We start from the raw sequence: 13,970 nt of genomic DNA, 5'->3' as shown, positions 1-13,970 counted from the left end.
AGCCAGGTGGTGGGCTATTTGGAAGCCCGGGGCCACCTCACTGGCCTCCTGGGTCCTCTCACACCTTGTCCTTGCAATGCAGCCAGAGCCCTGCTGATATGGCCGTAACCCTGAGCTGCTGTCACCTCCAGGAACTTCCCAGCACTCTTGGGCCGACGACCGGACTGGGGGTGGTTGTCACACGGTTACTGCGCGCTCTGCATCCTGCTGGCTTTACATTATGCACCTCTCCAGCTTCCCCTCGCTCCTGGCTGCAGTGAGGCTGGCCTCACAGCACCTCATTCTCTCCTGCCTGCCCCAGGGCCCTGGCACAGGCTGTCCTCACAGATTAAAAAACTCCTCTACCTCTCTTCCATCAAAGTTCAGTGCTTCCCACACCGTGCGCCTGGGAACAGAAGCCTCGCTTTTACCTGGGAACTCTTCAGAAATGCAGATTTGCCAGCCCCAGCACAGGCCCCCTGAATCAGACACTGTGGCAAGCAGGGCCAGCCCTCTGCCACCTGACCAGGCCACTGCCCCCAGGCACTTCCGATGCACGCTGGAGGCTGAGAGCGTTTGCAATTGCACGTCCTTCGTGGGGTTATTTGGTCCCCGGCCGTCTCCCTGGCTAGACGGTTAGCCCTCCCTCTGGGGGCAGACAGCCTGTCCGTTTTGCTCAGAACACAGATGCCCTGGATTTTGCAGGATGCCTGGCTCTCGGGTGAATGAGTGAGCGCAGGCGGAACCCCGTGTCTGACATGATGGACTTCTCGGAGTCTTTGGTCCTTGTTTATCACAGCGGGGTCCTGGCCTCAGGGGTGCTCTGTTGGGGTGAGCAGCTTTACCATCTTCAGCAGAGGCAGCAGTAGTGTCGCCATCGGGAACACCGTGCTCACCACAGGCCAGGCGCTGCACTAAGCACTCGGCAGGGGCTTAACTACAAGGGAACATGCGTTATCAAGTCTGGCTCACATGTTGGGAATTTCTGCTCCCGTCACCACCGGAAAAGAGGTGGAAGGCGAAGTTTAGGTGTAACCAGGGGCAACGTGTGCGGTTATCAGGAAACCTCAGTACACAGCACCGTAAAACTCACACACACCTGGGGCGTAGCGGGTAAAGCCGCCGCCTGCAGCACAGGCATCCCATATGGACGCCGGTTCGAGACCCTGCTGCTCCACTTCCAATCCAGCTCTCTGCTATGGCCTGGGAAAGCAGTAGAAGATGGTCCAAGTCCTTGGGCCCCTGCACCCATGTGGGAGACCTGGAGGAAGCTCCTGGCTCCTGGCTCTGGATTGGCCCAGCTCCGGCCATTGCAATCATTTGAGGAATGAACCAGCAGATGGAAGACATCGCCCTCCCCACTGCCTCTGCCTCTTTGTAACTCTGCCTTTCAAAATAAATAAATCTTAAAAAAAAAATTGTAAGCTCCTTAAGGCAGGAGGTGCCTTGCACCCTGTCTTACCCAGCTCGGGCTGCTCTCACAAAGCACCAGGCACATTGCTCACAGTTCCGGAGACTGGAAGTCCAAGCTCAAGGTGCCGGCAGATTCGGTTCTTGGTGCTGGCAGGGGGATACCTTTGCTCTGTGTCCTAACATGGAGGGGCGGGCAGAGCGCATGCCCTAGTTCCCTCCTCTTCTTATAAGGTCATGGATCCCATCACGGGAACCCCACTATTTACTACCAAAGGCCCCACCGCCTGACCCCTTCCTATTTGGAGGTTAGGGCTTCAATATATGAAATTGGGAGCCAGGGAGGAGGGAAACAGACACTCAGCCCATAGCACATCGTTCAGGGCGTCCGGGACTGAGGCTCCGGCTCCATGAGCTCTGGGACCATGAGTCTTTTCCTCCTCGTGTGCCTCTGAGGATCAGCGTCTGCAGAGGAGAAGTACTGAAGCCCCTCAAAGCCAGGAACCAGCCCAAAGAGCCTTCGCCGAGCCAGGAAGCGGCAGGCAGTGTCGCGATGGCGCCCTCCCATGCCTTTCGGGCCATGCGCACTGCCTCGGGGTCTTGGCAGTTCATGAACTTGAAGGATGAGAAAAAGACAAAAGAGCTGCCAGTGTGCCGAGCTCAAGGAGCACTGCGCCACCCTTGCTACTTCTGCTCATAGCGGCTTCCGCCGCACCCTGCGGGCTCTTGGGACCACCGTGGGGAAGTCCTGTTGGCTAACAAGCCAGGACGCCCTTGAAGGCTGCCAACACTCCAGGGAGACTCGGAGGAGGGCAGAGGCCAAGAAACGGGTGTCTCCTGAGGGAGGGGCTCCTTTAGCTCTCAGTTACTCTAGAGCACTCTGGGCCTCAGGTTTGATCAGCAATAGGTGGAGTGAGGGGAAGCAGTTTCCCCGGCAACCTTAGCCTCCAGCCAGCTCTGTGGGTGCCGGGGTAAGGGACCATCCTCTGATCATTCCCCTGTGCACCAGCAGCACCTTGCACCTGTGCCTTCTGCAGGCTGACTGCACGCGGGTACTGCAGCCTGTTCTCCCCGGGGTGGGGAGAGTCACGGTGCCTGGGAATTTCTGCGCCCCTGGGGCAGCCCTTGATCAATAACAGCGAGTGTGCGGCAAATACTCTGCTTCTGTACTCCGACCTCCGCTGTTCCCAAAGTCACTCGCCAGGGGACTGGGGCTGATATCACACACTTGTTCCTACCGCCTTCTCTCCTCAGTCCCACTGGGCTTTACCAAAAACACTCACTCAAAGCCACTTAGCGGTGAATCCCGGAGACTAGCCCTTGCGTCTTCAAGATGCCCCCAGTGGCCGTGGGGGAGCTGAGCCTTAGAGAGAGCAAAGAACTCTGTTCAAACTGCCATGGCCACAGTCGCAGACTCGCACGCCCCGCCGGCTGCAGGCATCGCCTTCCCCGCGTTGCTACTGGGGCTTGGCTGGCCCCTAGCGGGGCGCATCATTCATTAAGTACTCTCAGAGCATCTCCCGGGAGTCAAGCGTTAGGTACCAGGGTGCAGTGGCGCAAACGTCTCTGTCTTAAGTTAGCAGAAGGACGGACAAGCAAACGGAAAAGACGGGCAAGCCAGTGGCGGGAAAAGCTGGGACAAATCAGTTTGTCACGGGAGTTCCTAGGAGTGATGTCGTATACGCTGGGGCGCTGAGGGGTGGCAGCGCGCGTTCCAAAGTTGAGTCCGCCTGTCCGTGCTTCAGATACTTGGCGCAAGTTTCAGTCTTTTGTCTGAACACACGGCTGACTTCTGTGGATCCCGTCACACTCCCTGACCCTCTGGCTCCGCCGTGAGTGTGGCCAACGGGAGGTTCCTGAAGGAGTTTAAAATGAGGGGAGACAGTAGGTTGGGTATTTGTGTATTTTTAATGTTCATTTATTCATTTATTTTCTTGGAAATGAAATGCCTGCCATAGCTGAGAATTCAATCTGGATCTCCCACGTGGGTGGCAGGAGTCCAAGTTCTTGTGTCACTGCCTGCTGCCTCCCAGGGTGCACATTAGCCAGCAACTGGATGGCAAGTCGAGTCAGGACTCGAACCCAGGACTCTGAAATGGAATGTGGGTCTCTTAAGCTCTCTGCCAAACAAACACCTGTCCTGAGGTTGGGTATGTAACCCACCTCTAAATCTCTCTTTCCCAAGTCACAGGATGCCTGTAGGGTGCGTATCCTTACTTACACCCACAGCTGCTCTCTGGTGGCCCCTCTGCCGTGGTTGTCACACTGAACTGTGACAAAACCATTTGTTCGCCTTGCCCTTTTCAGGCCTACGAGTGGGAGCAGCTTCCCGCAGTCGCTGGTCCCTGGACGCTTCACCATTCCTTGTTAGTTTGCTCAACACTGCCTCCGCCCCCGTAAAGAGCTCCTTCATTACACTCTCTTCAATTAAACTTCCCGAGTGTGTGAATGGTTCCTGCTGGGTCCCTGACAGGTATAATTTAATTTCCTTGACTTCCGCTCATCACTGCAGTCCAGCGAAATCTCTTTGAGGCTTAGCGTTTCATCCGTCATAATAGCTTTTATTTCTAGCGTGCTCTTACCTGGAAATTCGCTAAGGAAGCCTTCTTCCCTGTCCAAAGCCGGCCAGGTCCTACGCTGTCCAAACTGGATGCTATCCTTCCTTGGCTCAGGTGTTTCCACTGCAAAGCAACATAGAGGTGATCACGTGGCGGGAGGAACGGAGGCAGAAGGATGGACAGAGCCAAGTGCGTGGGGAAGAGGAGCTGAGCTCCCCGTGTGACGGCATCATCAATGCAGACAAGGGCTCCTTGGTGTCTACACGCGAACCCAGCTTGGGCAGATGGACTGGATTTGTCCATTTGATACTAATCCACGCAGTGTGGCATGTTCTCTTTCCGAAGATCCCCCCAGGAAGAGAGCCTGAATGAGTTACACCCCAAAGGGATAATAAGGCCCATTCTATGTCTTTAGGCAAGTCACTGATAAAAATAACGTTGCTTAGGGCAGGGCAGGGGCTGGAGATCCACTGGCCCCCCAGAGGCCTCCCTGAAGACCTACATCGATGGAGATCAATGCTTCTGGAAGGCACTGCTAACGCGCACTGATATTCACATCTGCTTCTTCCTCGCGGCCACGTGGCCAAACCTTGTTCCCCAGCCCCCTTCGGCTACATGAGCTAGGTGGCAAGACTCCGGGCCAGTGGAGTGCGGGTGCAGGTGAAGGGCACGATTTCTAGTCCTGGCTGGCAGGCAACTCCCACCTGAGATGTTTTTCCTTTCTAACCTTTCTCGGCCTTGAAAATTGCTCACTGAGGATGGCAGCATCCAACGACAGAAGGGTCCATGTATAAGAAGGACTTGGTGGTGGTTGGGGTGGTGGGGCAAAGGCCTCTTGTGTTAGGCTGGAGAAAGTGGGGTTACTGCTTGGGCCACTGAGCTTTGGGGGTTACCTGTTAGAGCACTTGGTCTGCCCTAACTGATACAGGAACAGGTACCAGAATTGAAGTTCAAAGCCACATTAGGCAACACAGCTGCTGGTCAGCCAGCTATAGTTCAGCAAGCTACACTACCCATCAGCCCACTTTTGCTCGTCCTTTCCTTTCCCTAAGGATGAGCTGTGAGATTTCATAAAAGCGCTTTGCAGAAGTCAAGAACAATTGTGTATATTCATTTTCCCTGATCCACTGGGTGACTCGCTCTGACTTACCAAAAAAATAAAAATAAATAAAAATAAAAATAAATAAATAAATAAATAAAAGAAGTCCTGGAAGTTTGGCCTAACTCGTGTGTGTGTATTGTGAATCCATGATGGTCCCCTCTACCCCCCTGCCTTCTCTTCCTCCCTCCACCTCCCTTTCCCTCCCTCCCTTCCTTCTCTTTCCCCTTCCTTCCTTCCTTCTTTCCTTCCTTCCTTCCTTCGCCTACTTTTCCTCTTTATTTCTTTTGCCAGGAGTTTAAAAAAAAATCTACCTCTTAATACTCAACTTACATTTTTTTCTGGGAAGCATCCTCGACTTTATGGTTCTATAATTCCTCCAAAAGCTGCACCTCTCTCTCTTTTGAAAAGCAACACGTTTGTCCCATTTCACTAAAACTAGCTCCCATGACTGGAGGGAAGATTTCCACTTCCAGCACTCCCTTGAAAATGCCAAAACCCTTTGACGGTTGCATTCGAAACACTGCAAGGACATTCATTTTATCCCCACTGCAGCCCTACGAGGCTCATAATTTATTAGCCCCATTCCAGAGCTGAGAAAACGGATGCACAGAGGAGTGAAGGCATGTTTTTCCCAGGGATTCCCAGCTTCCAAGTGGCAGAAGTAAGATCTCAGTACCAGCTGTCTGTCCTCAGAGGCCCAGGGCCAACTAAATGGTGTCCGCTGCTGACGTCTAGGCCAAGTTTAGTTTGTCTGGATGTTTGGCTTCCTTTCTCAAATGTCTCATCTCGACTCCACCATCCCTAAAAGTAGAGTTTTGGTGATGACAGAACCCTGCAGGCCATGAACAGGCCAGTGAAGGAAGCCCAGGCCACTGGGTGGTGCGAGCCCAGCCCCTCTGCCTTGTCCCAGCATCAGGGCAGCCCACCCCGCCACAGCCGCGTTCTGGGACACCCACTCACTGGGTACCTGGTAACTTTCCTCGGAGCACTTGGGGGGCAAAGGAGAGGGAACACGCCTGCAATGTAATTAACACTATAACAACTTGTTTCTCCCTTGGAGAATTACACCATTAGCTGCTTCAATTGTGCATGAAATATAAATTACATTACTCGGAGGCATCATGTCGGAGCAGACGTGATGCTAAGTGACGAGGCTCTCCCCGGTGCAGCCCCCCCACCCCCACCCCCCAGCCAGCAGGTCAGAAGCATCAGGGGCCCTGCAGCCTAAAGCCGGCAGATCTGCCCTTGAGCTCCTTGGCTGTTTCACCATGGAGAATTCTCTAGAATCTTTCCTGGGTGGCCTGGGAAGCCAAGGCATGGGCACCTCAGTTCATTCTACCTGAAAGGCAGAGAGAGAGAGAGAGAGAGAGAGAGAGAGAATAAATCTGTCCGCTGGGTCACTCCCCAAATGTCCACAATAGCCAGGGCTTGGCCAGTCTGAAGCCAGCAGCCTTGAACTCAATCTGGGTCTCCCATGTGGGTGGTGAGGACCCAAGTACTTGAGCCATCACTTGCTGCCTCCCTGGGCAGAAAGTTGGATCAGCAGAGGAGTAGCCAGGACTCGAACCAAAGGCACTGCGATATGGGATGTGAGTGTTCCAAGTGGTGACTTCACTGCTGTGCCAAAAAGCCTGTGCCCATTGTGTCTGCTATGAAGCCACCACAGCTCCACTTCAGAGAGCCTGTTCTCCCTGCTGGTAGAGTCCCATGGGAATGCTGGGAGAGGCTGCCCCCAGGGGCCATCAGCAGCGGCTGGGAAGGCTCAGGGCCAGCCCCTCTCACCAGAGCCCCTGCTAGGGCAGGAAGTTTGGAAACGGTGCCTGAAGCTGCAGGAGAAATTTGGGAAAATATTATGCAATTACCCTAATGACAGCTGAACAAATCACATAGCCAGCCTTCACAGCCCCCGCCACTCAGCCAAAACCCACATATGGATTCAGGGAGACCTCTGGAAGCCATCCCCGAGGAGGGAGGGGGCAGCCTCCGTGGGCTCTGGGAGGCACCGCTTCCAGGCAGCCCCCTCTGGTGCAAACTCTGAGCAGACCCCATCGCCAGTTAGTCCTGGCTGCTCTCTCTCCGCCCAGCTTCCCACCTCCTCCTCCCCAATCACCCCCCCCCCCCCACTGAGCTCCACCCAGGAGGACTCTGAACAGGGCACACAGGCTGGGGTGACAGCTGCCAGCTGTCATTGTCCTGGCTTGGGAAACCTCATCCATGCCGTAGGTCCAAATATTTTCTTGGACTTTGATCAAGACCCATGCTGAGCCTGACTTCCCTCTCTTCTCCCAGAGCTGTCCGAGGCTCCCTCCCACACCCAGGTCCGAGCCACTCAAAGCACTTGGCGGGGCAGGCAGATGCTTCTGTCGCAGCTGTCTCTCTCTGGCTGCGCTCACAGGAGGTGTCCAGCCATCCATCTGCAGTACAGTGGGAAAAGCTCACGCTTCAGCTGTCCGGTTTCTCAGGCTAAGGCTCTGGGGAGGTATTAGCATCTCCACTTTACAGATTGGGAAGCTGAGACTTGAGAGACACAGAGGCAAATAACAGGCACAGACGGCACAGACGGTTGTTTGGGGGGGGGCATTGGTGCCAGGCTCTGGAGTAGGCGCTGGGGATAGAGCTCCGGGGACATCGCCAGCTGTGCCCTTTCCCACTGAGGGGCTGGGAGACTCAGCTTCCTTGCCTTGTGGATTGGAGACAAGAGTCACAGTGGCGGGGAAATGAGCTCCTGGCGCGCCACTCTGGGGGAGTCCCAAACAATTTCCTGGACAGGAGAGCCAAGAGGAGGAAGCACTCAGCTGCCCACACAGCAGAAGCCACCTGGAAGGGCTGTGAGAAGAGCAGTGATTCTCTCAAGGTCAAGGTGGCTCCTCATAGGCTTCTTAACAGCAAAGGCTGAGATCCGTTTGAAAGGTTACCCACTGCAGGGCAGGTCTGGTGTCAGATTCCTCACCCGCTTTATCTCTGCAGCTCTGTCTGCAGAATGGGAACAGAACAGCTCCGATCTCCCTGGCTTGTGGTGAGGGGTAGTAAACGAATGCACATCTGGAAAGCATTAGGGCCCTGGGACGCACCACCTGGCAGCTCATCTGAAATGCAGGGGCTCAGCCCCCGCCCAGCCCCCCCCCCCCCCCGCCCCTCCGCCATGCCCCCAGACTTGCTGAATGGGACTCTATGTATTTACAAGACAACCCCACCCCCCTCACCCCATTCCTATGCACATTCAGGACACTGGCCAGTACCTGCCCACGCCTGCAACGGAGCAGTAAGTGCTCTCTAACTGTTGGCTGCCATTTGTATTATTTATTATCCCATCTAAGGAGGAAGCACACCCACCGGGCAGGAAACCGCCACTCAGAGAAGGTAAGAAGTCGCCTGGGTTCCCACAGCCAGGAGGAGGCAGGAGGCCAGCGCAGAAAGGGTCACAGGCCAGCCGGGTGTGCCTGCGATCAGGAGCTCTCCCGGCTAACAGCGAGCTGGGCCCGGGAAGCCAGCCCTGTTGGTGACAGCTCCCCGGTTCTGGGGCCTGGCGACCAAAGGGCACAGCATAATGGCAATCAGCGTTTTCCGACGGGGCTGCAAGGCATAGGTCATACAACTGCAATTTCCGGTACCGCCCGTGGTGTTGCTCAAAGTTCTCGGCCGCTAATTCCAGGAGATTTTAGCGCCCCTAGTGGCGACCCCACACCCCCAGCAACCGTTCCCAGTCCACCACCCGGCCATTTCACACGAATGGAATCATACACTGGATGGCCTTTTGTATCACTTAGCATAACCTTTTGGAGGACCATTCCCATTGTCACGACTACCAGAATTCCCTTCCTTTTTATGGCTAAATAATACTCCGACGCGTGGGTAGACTCCAGTTTGGTTTTCCATTTCTCTGCTGGCCGACCTTCTGTCATTGCCATTCGGAATGATGCTACTGTGTGCGCCCGTGTACAAGCTCCTGTTCAACTCCCTGCTTTCAATTCTTTGCGGGTGGAGACCCAGGAGTGTAGCTGCTGGACCATACGGTCATTCTGTGTGGCCCTCGTTGAACAGCACGTGTGTCTAAGCCCCCTATGTGTCAGCGCTGAAAGGACCCTTAGAATCCAAGGACGAATAGCAGCGAGACCCTGCACAGAGGGCCCCCCGTGTAGGTGGTGAGTCGGTGGAGAGCCTCCATGTCGCGTCTCCCTGCCCCTTCCAGGAGCTACAGGGGTGTTCACTGTCAGACAGGCCAGCCGCAGGGACCTCTTGTTGCTCGAGTACCCTGAGGGAAACCTGCAGGGGTAAAGCAGCCAAGTGGAGAGTACCAAAATGTGTTGGAGACCTTGAGTGTGGGGCCGCAGCAAGACGTGAATTAAGGGATGGGGTGGGGGAGGCGGTGGGAGGAGGGGCGAGAGTCCACTCCTGGACGCAACCTTGGCGAAGGAGGAGTCGCTCTGTGACTGGTGAATGGCAGGGTTCTTGTCTTCGCGCAGGAAAGAATTCAGGCGTGAGACAGAGAGTAGTGGAAAGTAACACAGCAAAGTTTATTAGGGAAGGGACACCTGTAAGAACGGATGGGCACCTCTCCAGACAGAACCTGAGAGAGCGCGCCCAGTCGCTCGGACTGGGGGAGAGCGAGGTTACATGGTTGAGTGGAGAGAGTACACCTGGCCAGGCCAGGCCAGGCCAGGTGGGCGGCTCAGCAGAGAGGCAGATGGCTGAGCGCGCAGTCTGGTTGAGGCCAGGGTTTTTAAGGAGAAGGGTCTTGCTTCCCCACCTCTGCTCCTCTTGGAACAAAGGACTTTTTGGATGTAAATAGAAAAACTCCTGAGTTTTCCCCATGAAGTTATCAGACAGGAGGAAGCCTGGCTGGTGTTGCCCGCCTTAGAGGGGCCTTAGAGGAAGGATGGTTATGGAGTAGAAGGGGCTGGGAGCATTTGAAGTGCAGATACTGGGCTGCACCTGGAAGATTATCAGGCAAAAGGGCCGGGGACCCCCACCTTAGCAGGTTATGGGGTAGAAGGGGCAGGGCAGGATGCAAATACCGGGCTGCCCCTGAAACATTATCGGGATGACTTTGAGATGCATACGCTGGGCCCAAATGTCTCCTTAGGCCTTTGTCACACACGTAAGCTCATATCTGACTTCCTACCTGACAACTCGGATGCCTCTTTGCTTCCAGAGTTGCCTTTCAGCTGAGCACGCCAGGCCTGGCGTGTCAAGGAGGCTGTGGGACGCCTGCGTGGTCACCGCTCAGCTTCCGCTGTGTCTTGTGCAGTGAATAGCGGTCCCCTGAGCCCAGTCCCCAGGTTCAGGATGTTAGGGGGTGATGGGAGGGTGGGCCCCCAGGTGCCCCTGACCCATGCGGGCTGAGCCCAGAGCCTGGGCTGTCTCACTCATCCACCAGTGGATAGGCGGGGATTCTTGGCAGTGAGAGCAGAGTGGGGAAGGAGGAGAGGGAGGAGGAGAGAAGCTTTTCCTGGAGGAAATAATAATAAGCCTCGGGGCTACAAGTCAGTACAGGGGTGGGGGGGTGGGGTGGCAGGCAGACACTGTTGCCGCCGTGGCTGTGCCATGAACTTGGGGAGACTGGGCAGCTTTGAATAATGTTCCTTCTCCCCAGCCCGGCCCGGCGGCTCAGGCTGCTTTTCCCTCTCTCTGCTGTAAACGCTCCAGCCTTCACCTCCACTATGCACTGAACCCCAAAGTGGGGCCCTTATCTGCCCGCCCCTCCCACCAACCTGTCCCTGTTGCCATGGCAACTATCTCCGGGGTAAGGTGATCTCTCTCTACTTGCAACCGCCCTGCTTTCAGCACCAATCAATCAAACCCCCCAACCCCATCTCCAAGGGGGAGGTCCTAGGGGAGAGTAAGGAAGGAGAGAAATTAAACACAGGAAAAAGAACAACAACAGTAATGAAAAATGAACAAAGAGAGGGGCTGATGTAATTCGGCTGGTGATCAATTCCTTTTGTCCCTCCAGCGGCCACACCCTTCCTGTGTTTAACTCCGAGAGCTGGGAGGGGCTCTGGCTTGGGGTTTTCCAGAGCTCCAGGCTGGACCCAGGGCAGGATTCCTTGGCCCTGGAGGCCTGCTGAGGATTTGCCTTCCCACTGTCCGTGCCCCTCCTCCGCAGGAAGGTCACAGGAATGACAAATCAGCCTGGTCATGGGTAATTAGAGCCGGGCTGGAGCTCACCTGCCAGAGTGAGCAAGGTCATAACTGGGTTGACCACTGAGGATTGATTTCCTGTGGCAGATAGTATTTTGCACAAATGGCTAAAACAATGGTTTCTGCCCACATGCTCTTCTGCAAATTTGTCTGATGGCCTCGGTGGCCTCCCCTGCAGAAGCCCAGGCAGGACTCAGGGCTGCCTTTGCACAGCGAGTGTGGCGCAAGGGATGCGGTGGGACTTCTGAGATGGGGCTGGCTCTCCATCCAGGCCGGATCCTTGTCGCCCAGGTGCTCGTGCTGTGAGGACGCTCAGGCTACATGGAGGGGGTGATCTGCAGAACAGCCCCCACTGCCCAGGCCACTGTGAAGATGACTCCAGCATCCGCCACCGTCTGGCAGAAACCACAGGAGGATCGCCGAGCTGAAGCCAGACACTCCCCAGAATTTCAGCAGATAATAATGACGAGGGGCTGATGTTGGGGCACAGCGGGTTAAGCTGCCACCTGTGATGCCAACATCCTGTATGAGCACCCGGCTGCTCTGGTTCTGACTCAGCTGCCTGCTAATGAGCCTGGGAAAGCACTGGAGGATGACCCAAGTGTTTGGGACCCTGCACCCGTGTGGGAGACCCAGAGGAAGCTCCTGGCTCCTGGCTTCAGCCTGGCCTGGCTCTGGCCTTTGCAGCCATTTGGGAAGTGAACCAGCAGATGGAAGATTCTTTCTCTGAGACTCTGCCTTTCAAATAAATAAATAAATCTTTAAAAATAATACTGATAATTGGTTCTTGCAGCTTTATGCCACTAGGTTTGGGATAACTGGTGTGACAGCAATAGAAAAGTAGAATGAAAGAGGATATTAGGAATGACAATTTTGGATTCGATGGCAAGATTAGCACAGCAAATCCACTTTTGCCTCTCAGCTTCCCTGCCTGTTAAGACACACAGGTTTCCTGGTGTCCCACGGCCTGTTTCAAGGTTGGTCTCACAGGGAGCGCCCATAGCCACTGCCGATCACTGCTCTGCAAACTACTGCGAGGGGCCAGGTGGAACTTAAGACCTGGGTGGACGAAGCTGTGCTCCGAAGGAAACAGACATCATGTTTGCCCTGGGCACTTGTCTTTGCTGTTTACCCACGGGTATCAGTGTCCCTCATGCCAACCGATCACCTGCAGATGGGGCTATTCCTCGCTAGTCACAAGGACACAGGCCACCCGTGTGCTCTCCCGGGACCTCCTTGTGTGTGTGAATGTCCGCCCAGTGTTCTGCCCTAACTGGCTGCCACCTGCTCTTCTCCGCTCACAAGCTTTCACGAAGTTGTGCATATCCGTGCTTCTTAAACTTTAGAGGAGTCATTCCGAATTTCTGATGCCGCGGGTGAGAAGCTGTGTTGCCCACCAGCTCGCAGATGGCCGATGCTGGTTTGGTGCTAGTGGCGTGGGCTGCGTCCGTTCAGCGGTCCTGGCAGTTTTCCCTCCCTTTCTCCTCCGTGTCCTCTCCAGCGTGTCGCACTGAGCCTTGCCCATCCACAGGGTTCCTGGGAAAGTCCCCCATGCTGTAGTCAGCAAAAGCAAGGCCTTCTGCTCATCCTTGGCCTCCTTTGACGTCTCTGCATCATTCAATGCCATTGGCTGCTCTTTCCTTCTCGTGGCTTCCTCCTCCTTGGCCTCCTTGCCGCTCTTCTCTTCTGGCTTTGGACCTGACTTACTGCCCTTCACCTCTCTCTTGCTCAGCTCTCAAAGGCTGACATTCTCCAGGGTCTCTTCTTGACCTTGATCATTTTTTTTCCCGATTCTACATTTGCTTTCTCTCTCCTACTGTCACCTACCATCTCCACACCAGTGTCTTCTGAATTTATGTCCACCAGCCTACTTGGGTATCTCTAGTTGGGCATCCTGTAGGCACTTGAGATGCCCTGGGTCTTCCTGCTACCATCTTTGGTAAGCCTGTTTTAGATCCCTCTTCCCTAATACACACAAGCTGGTTACCACTCCCTCAAAGGTCAACAGTCCTCAGTGCCAGCTGTCAAGGTCGCTCTAACTTCCATTCTTCCTAGTCGCCCCCTTTCCTTCCTCTTACCCTTGTTTGCATCCCTAGCAGCTCTTGGCCGGATTGTGATCATGGCTTCCTAAGTCCATTCCTCACCATTGGCCTGTTTCCTTTCCACCTTGCCAGCACAGAGGAGCGTGGATAGCACAAAGTGCCCATGGCAGCTCTGAATGAGGGGCTGCTGGGTGGGAGGCTGTTAGTCCTCTAGCTCCCTGGGGATGGGGGAGAGATGCTTGCAACAGCTGGGGCTGGGCCAGGGCAGAGCTGGGAGTGGCAGGGACCCAGTACTTGAGCTGTCACCTGCCGCCTCCCAGGGTGTGCATTAGCAGGAAGCTGGTTTGGAAGAAGAGGTGCACTTCAACGCCAGCACTCAAATAGGGAACGGGGCCATCCTAAGTGGTGGCTTAACCACTGTACCGCATGTCTGCCATGATCAATTCTTTCCTTGGCTGCTTCTGGGGGTGTTGTAAGACAAGCACTTACAGGATAAAAGGAAAACCCTCGAACCTGAAGCCCAGGCCTTTCACAATCTGGTTGGAATGTTTCCGGATTCATCTTTCCTGCGTCCCATCTGACACTGCAGCCACACAAAGAGTTCCCAGAAAATGTCACGTGTTTCCAGACTCGCGCGGCTTAGATGGCACCTTTCCTCTTCGGAGAAGGGCACGCTGGCTCGTCCTTGAAGGCCAGCGCATATGTGAAAACTTCTGAAGTCCCTCTTTGGGGGCTGCC

The 13,970-nt window shown here is 55.1% G+C and overlaps 1 long non-coding RNA gene across 1 annotated transcript; it reads right to left on the bottom strand.

Annotated features, from left to right (window-relative positions):
- Positions 1 to 2,936: 2,936 nt before the first annotated feature.
- LOC108178772 (uncharacterized) lies at positions 2,937 to 8,575 on the bottom strand. The gene is made up of 3 exons (XR_001795496.3): positions 8,383 to 8,575; positions 3,972 to 4,070; positions 2,937 to 3,245 (listed from the first exon to the last, which is right to left on the bottom strand). It is a non-coding gene; the product is annotated as an uncharacterized lncRNA (long non-coding RNA).
- Positions 8,576 to 13,970: the final 5,395 nt, after the last annotated feature.

Source organism: Oryctolagus cuniculus, chromosome X (genome assembly GCF_964237555.1).
Source record: "Oryctolagus cuniculus chromosome X, mOryCun1.1, whole genome shotgun sequence".
Classification (NCBI taxonomy): Eukaryota; Metazoa; Chordata; class Mammalia; order Lagomorpha; family Leporidae; genus Oryctolagus; species Oryctolagus cuniculus.
Note: the sequence above shows the minus strand (reverse complement) of the source record. Positions and strands in the feature narration are given on the sequence as shown.